This window comes from Montipora capricornis, unplaced genomic scaffold, assembly GCF_036669925.1.
Source record: "Montipora capricornis isolate CH-2021 unplaced genomic scaffold, ASM3666992v2 scaffold_460, whole genome shotgun sequence".
Lineage (NCBI taxonomy): Eukaryota > Metazoa > Cnidaria > Anthozoa > Scleractinia > Acroporidae > Montipora > Montipora capricornis.
In genome coordinates, this window is record NW_027180196.1 from 51,677 (window position 1) to 58,810 (window position 7,134).

Sequence of the window (7,134 nt, forward strand, 5' to 3'; positions counted from 1 at the left end):
ACTGCGGATGTCTGCTACGACTTTTTTTCCGTGGCCTGTTGGTGGGTAATGGCTCATTAGGGTTTCCTTGGCTTGCTTGGCTGAGTACTAGCTGCATATTTCTTGGCCAAAATAGGCACTCGCATGCTCTTCCCAGCCATCCATTGATTCCTATGTGGGAGCTGTGTAATTGCTGCATGGTCTGATAGCGTAAGGCCTGGGGAACAACAAAGTGTTCCCCCTAAACATTAGTCCATCAAAAACAGACAAGTCATCCCGATAACTGTAGTAGGGATTCAGCACAGCAGGGAGGCTTTTCTTTGGACGTGAGGTTTTTGATAGGTTCCATGACTTCGCTCAATTTCGGCATGAACTTGTCAAGGTAATTTACGGCTTTGATGTTGTCCGGTTTTGGGATTTCTTGCACAGCCTTTATCTTAATCGGGTCTGCTCCCAGGCCTCCTTTGGTGACAAGGTGTCCCAAGCAGGGAAATTCCGTGCATGTGAATTTCAACTTCTTTTTGTTCAGCTTAATCCCCTTTTCCCGACATCGCTGTAGGAACGCCTTCAAGTTCCTATCATGATCCTCATTGGCCTGTTCTTCTTTATTGCCGACCCCGTACCCTAACACGTCTTCGTGTACATCGAGCAGACCTGGTAGCCCGTCTAACCCTTGGTGAATTCGCTTCTGGAAAATTTCCGAAGAGACGCTGAGGCCAAAAGGTAGTACTTTTCAATAGTACCGTCCAAATGGGGTGTCGCCGAAAGTCCTTAACTTGGCGGATTCTTCGTTAAGTACCATCTGCCAGTAGCCATTGCGTGCATCAACTTTTGTGAATACTCTAGCCTTTTAGAGTTGTGGCAACACATCTTCTATCACTGGAATCGGATATCGTTCTCTCTTGAGTGCCTTATTAAGCTCTTTCGGATCCATGCATATCCTTTGGTCTCCTGATGGTTTTGTAGCGATCACAACGTTGCTGACCCAGTCTCTGGGTGCATCCATTTGTGCTATCACGTCTAATTTTGTGAGTCTCTCACGTTCGTGCTTGAGTCCCGGCTGCAACGCAAGGGGCACGCGTCTGAAAGGCGAAATGGTTGGGGACATTCTGGGGTCGACTTCTAGTCACTGAATACCTGGGAGAGTTCCGAGATCCCTTTAAAGATATCTCGATATTCCTTGATGATTTGATCGGGAGTCGGCTGTTAGATGTTTGCTATCTGTCCGAAATTCTCTGGGTGTAGTTCGAGGAGTCCCATGTGCTGACTGGCTGTTGCTCCCAGCAGTGGAGTCAAATCTTCCTTCACGATTACAAACTCGGACACGCGTGACACCTTCGGGCTTCAATTCCGACTTGTTTCACATTTGTTAAGACTTTCTTAGTTGGCTTGATTTGTTCTTGTTCCACAAATTTTGCAGGTAGAGAATTGGCAGTTGCCCCATAGTCGAAATGAAATCGGATTGGTTTTCCTTTCAGGGTCATTTCGGCATATACTCCCTTCGCCTTATTATAATGGTCTACTGCATTGATAGAATCAGGAGCTACGTTTACGCAATCGATGTAATCTGATTCACTTAAGCTTTCTTCGTGTGCGTTGTCTGCGTATCTTGAATTTTCTCCGAATTCTTCTCTCACGCCATGCGTGCTATTTCTTTGAGTAGACTTGCAGCATTTTGCGAAATGATTGTCCTTTTCACAAGAGCTGCATCTTGCTCCCCACGCAGGACAATGTTGTCGACCAAGTCGATGAGTTCGAGTTGGCGTTGTCTTATCTATCGATTTCCGGTCTTCTTGCTTGATTTCATTCGCGTCCGTGGGCAGGCGTTTTTTGTGACTTTTGCTTTTCTCCTTGATTTTTCGTAGGTTTTTCTTGACGGACTGACCGAGTGATTTGATCTGTGTTTCTGAGACTTGCAGATGTCGATGCAGCGAGTGAGTGTCAGTTTTTGTTCTCTTAATAAGCGTTTGCGTGTCCCGGGATCTTTGATCCCTAACACAATGTTTTCTCAAATCAAAGAGTCGTGAAGACAAACACAAAAGTTGCATGATTGGTCTAGAATCCATAGTTCTGCCACGTACTGGTCGAAATAAATATCGCTCGAATGTTTCCATTCGTCTCTCCGATGGCGTATTTGTCGAAGGTTGCGACTATGGCATCGAGATGGCGCTTGTCCTCTTCACTCAGGTCGAAACTGTTGTAAGTTTTCACAGCTTGTGGGCCAATTGAATAAAGACATAAGGCGATTCTTTATTCCTCTGTTTGTTTGTCTAAGCACGCTCCAATTTCATAATTCTTCCATTATTGCTTGTCCAATTCTCACCCTTGCCTTTCGAGGACAGATTTAATCCTGTCGGGGGTTGTATGCCTTGCAAAGGCACAGCTGTTTGTGTTTCTGAAGCAATGGCTGGTTGTTCAGCGATCAGTTGGGCGTCTGCGGGTGCTTCTGCAACTTCTGGAGCGCTTATTCTGCTTTGTTTACCGCTGCCACCATGTTATGTTCTCTAATTTATTCTTTATTCATCTCGGGCCGGTGGCTAGAAGTCTGTTTAGCGCTAACCGTTGGTGAAGAGGTACCTAAACCTATAGGTTTCCATGGAATTTAACACTGGTTAACACTAACCATGCTTCGAGCAACCGGGCAAGATCACAATCCTAACTAGTTTCACAGACGGGTCTAACCAACTATATATTCGTATCTTATTACATTACGTAACAAGTAGGTCTGATTAACATGAACACAAAAGAATGTAATGGTGGTCGCCAAGTGGTCTGTTTTGTTACAAAATACTATTACTACATGTATATATGTTATTCATTCATAGGCATTTTGCACTGTGGATTGAGGTCTTGTAATGGCATCTGCTTCTCAAGAGTCTCAAGGAAAATATGCCGTGGGCAAATCTGGTCAAGTTAAAATCACTATTTTGGCTTCTGAATGGGGGTCCAGCAAGGGTGGTCTTTCCACCATAAACAGAAAGTTAGCTATTCATTTGGCTAAATCCTCAGATGTTGAAATCTCATTTTTTGTGCCACGATGCAGTGAGAAGGACAAGACAGAAGCCCTAAGGCACAACATTAGCATTGTTGAAGCAACACCTCTGACTGCTTACGATGAGCTGGAATGGCTTAGCTTTCTACCAGATGATCTACAAATTGATGTGGTTGTTGGTCACGGGGTAAAACTAGGTCGTCAGGCACAAGTCATAAGAAGGAGATTTCATCATGATCAGTGTAAATGGGTGCACGTGGTGCATATGGACTCAGAGGAGATGGGAATGTTTAAATATTCAATTTCCAGGGGCGAAAAAGAGCATAATGATGAAGTGGAACTTTGTGAAAAGGCTGACTTTGTCGTTGGAATAGGACCTAAGTTAACAGAGACCTTCCGTTCATACCTTCGATTTTGCAAAATGATCAGAAATTTTTTGACTTTACTCCAGGTACTTTTGAAGAATTTCTTAGTGTTCAGCAAGAAACTGAAGAAGGGAATTGTCGAAGTGTTTTATTGTTTGACTGTGGTGATGTTGAAGATCTCAAATTAAAGGGATTTGAAATTGCAGGAAAGGCCATTGCTTCACTTGTCGACACTTGTCTCGTCTTTGTTGGAGCACTCAATGGAAAACATGAGGAGGTAACAGAGTTTTTCTTGCAGTGTGCTCTACCAGCTCATCGCTTGAAAGTTAGAGGTTATGAAGAAAGTCGAAAAAATTTTAACACGTTATTTTGTGAAGTAGATCTTGTGCTCATGCCTTCTAGAACTGTTGGTTTTGGATTGACTGGTCTTAAGGCCTTGTCAGCTGGTCTTCCAGTTCTTGTCAGCAAGAATTCTGGGTTTGGGGAAGCCCTAAGCAAAGTTCCACTCTGCTCATCTTTTGTGATTGACTCAGATAATCCTGATAAGTGGGCTGCAGCCATCAAGAACATCATATGGGACAAAGACAGGCCGTGCCGTCTTGAGGAAGCTGAATACGTGCGCACACTATATGACAAGAAATACAGCTGGACCAAACAATGTGATGCCCTTCGAAGCAAGATTGTCAAACTTGCACGTGGTAAGAGGCCATAACATTAAAGTTAATATTTTGGAACAGCTTCACCTCTTTTACCTTATTTCATGCCCCTAAAAATAATGAACCCACCCAATTTCATGCCCGTAAAAATGATGAACCCACCCAATACTGTGAAATAAAGAGCTCAGCATCCCGTTTCTTAGAGTTGAAAAGGTTAATGTGGTTTGGTGCGCAATTGCCTAAAATTTGAATTTCGTTTTTAAAGCTTGTCTCCAACTCCAAATTGACGGTGCGCCTATCACTGAAACTAGTGCACAGAAAGGCACAGGGACAGAAGTACATTCAGGGGAACCTCAAGAAGCTATCCAGGAAGGCAGGGTACCAATCACTGCAAACGAACAACCTGTAGTGGGCAACACCGGGTTGGCAACAGAAAATTGTACTCAAGCAATTTTCAATAAAATTGCAGAACGATTTTTTGTAGTTCTTAACGCCTCAAATCCGGAGGAGTGCAATACTTTCATGGGTTATCTTGAAAGGGCACGTAAAGTATTTCCGCTTGGTGTTGAATCAGGAAGTTTAATAATCACTGTTGAGGTTGGTTCTAAGGAGATCCTTGAGGAGCTGTGGCAAGATTATCAAGAAGGTCATTTGAATCAAATGGCTCAAAAGTTTCTAGTAACAGAGAAGCTTCTGGAGGAGTTTGGCCTGATTGAGTTTAAACTGACAACATTTATTGCTGAAGGGGAGTACAAGACTTGCCAACATTATTTTTCTGGTAAGTTGGATAAAAAAATTTCGGGTTTGGTCTTATTTAGCGTTAGTTTGTGGTGAAATACCAATGCGTCTAGCAGAATGAAAAAATCATAAATATTTATAAAAACTACCAATTAGCATGATATTGTGTTTGCTTGTATGCGTTGTACACTGTAGTTTTACAGGGATGGATCTAAAATTTTTCGTGACTAGTTCCATCCTTGATTCATTCTTGCTCACCAAGTAAAATAGAACCAGAAAAATCAAGCGAGGTCCAAGCAGTGAAGAACAATTCATATTCCCATTCTATCATATGACTACCAGAGCAGGAGATCCCATGAGATAGCACAGTGCACGCGCAAGATCATTGCATAGCTTGTATCGCCAGCAAGATCACGTCTTGGAAGATTGTCATTGGAATTTCGCTTGAAATATTGCTTATTCTTACGCAGTAAGGCTCTCATAAGCATAGAGCGAGTCAACGTAGTTGACCCTATCCTAAGCTAACTTTTCAAGAGTTGTTACTACTCGCACTTCAACGTAGCTGAAGTTGGACGATTTCCCGCCCAAACTTGAGCATGGCGGACGCGGACGGCCCAAGTGAAGAAGAGCTATGGAGGGTAGAAAGCACACCGGGTTGTACATATACAGGATCAATGTTCGCCGCTCTTCTCTAGGAGATGAAAAAGATGAATGAGAACATCTTGGCCATAAGTGAGCCCGCCGAGTTTTGGCTTTTGCTTGAAATAAGCTTATAAGTTTGTTCACCATTGGGATAGTTTTGTGTGGGATTATACAAATTGCTTTCTACATCATCTATGGCACGCCTCAACAGCCTCCGGGTGAATTCCAGCTGACCGGGCTTGTGCCATTCCTGTGGCATAGATGTCTTGGATGGAACATCTGGAACAGCATCAATTTTTAGGTAGGCTGTAATGGGCTACCTGAAACCACCTTGTGGTTACATATTCCCTGTCCAGCCTTGCATGAACAATAATGATCCTGCACTTCTTCCTTGCAAAGCGAAATCTTAAAAAAAGAAAAGTTTCTTACGTTGGAAGTGTGGTAGCTTTCACTGACGTCACTGGACAACAAAAAATATATTTAACCAATTTTGCAATAAACTGTGCATTCTTTTTCATAAATATAGGGACTGTCTTTGGGCGCAAGGCACGGCTGCCACGTTAAACTTTATTCGTATTCTAAAAATTGTACTTTATTTCTCCGAGATTTACCGCTCAAACTGCTTCACAATTCAGCGAAGAGCTATATTTAAATACTCGAGATCTCATTCTGAGAGTTTTGAATGCATAAGATGGGCTACGATCAGCAATTTGGAGCATTTCTACGCCTGGGGTCCTTCGCTGGTGAAACGAAATTTTCACCCTGATTGTATTCCCGGCTGTAAATGAACTACATTCCCTTTGTCTAACATCAGTGAATGAGCTATCAACTCTTCTTGTTAATGCCTGTGCTAGATCATGTATATTAGATCCATTACCAGGCAGCGTCCTGAAAGCCTGTACTAACACCCTTCTTCCTTCCATTGTGAGGATAGTACATCTGTCATTTGCTGAGGCGTGTGTGCCCGAAATCCTTAAACAATCAGCCATGCAATCAAGGATCAAGAAACCTCTGCTTGATAATGAACAGCTGTCGAACTACAGACTTATCTCTAACCTAAGATTTATCGCTAAGGTTATTGACTCAGGGAGAAGATCGTTGCTGATAGACTGAACCGCCATCTTGTCAACAACGACCTACAAGAGCCCGTGCAGTCAGCTTATAAGCCAGGTCATAGCACAGACACTGCATTGCTAAAAATTCAAAACGACATTCTCTGCAGCTTAGACAAAAAAAAATGTGACATTCTTTTGCTACTGGATATGTCAGGTGGATTTGACACAGTCGACCATCAAATACTGCTTACAAGACTTAGCCGCCGTTTTGGAATCAAAGGAAAAGCACTGGCATGGTTCACGTCCTATCTTGAAAACGGAAGCCAGTTTGTACGTGTCAGGAGCGATTTCTCAAACTGTTCCCATTTTTCTCCGTATGGCGTCTTCCAAGGATCCGTGCTTGCTCCTCTCCTGTACTTACTATACACTGCACCTTTGAGTGATGTCCTTAAAACGTCATGATATGTTACACCATTTCTATGCTGATGATATCCAGATTTATGTGTCCTTTCACCCGTCTTGGTGTCCTGGTGAACCCGAATATTCCAAGTCTAAGGTGGAAACGTGTATCCTTGGCATTAATAGTTGGATGACAGCTAATAAGCTTAACCTCAATAACGATAAAACGGAGCTCTTGGTGCTGTTCGCCCTTCATTGTCTTCCTCCGCAGTTAAGCTCCATTTACGCAGGCAGTGAATTAATTGTAG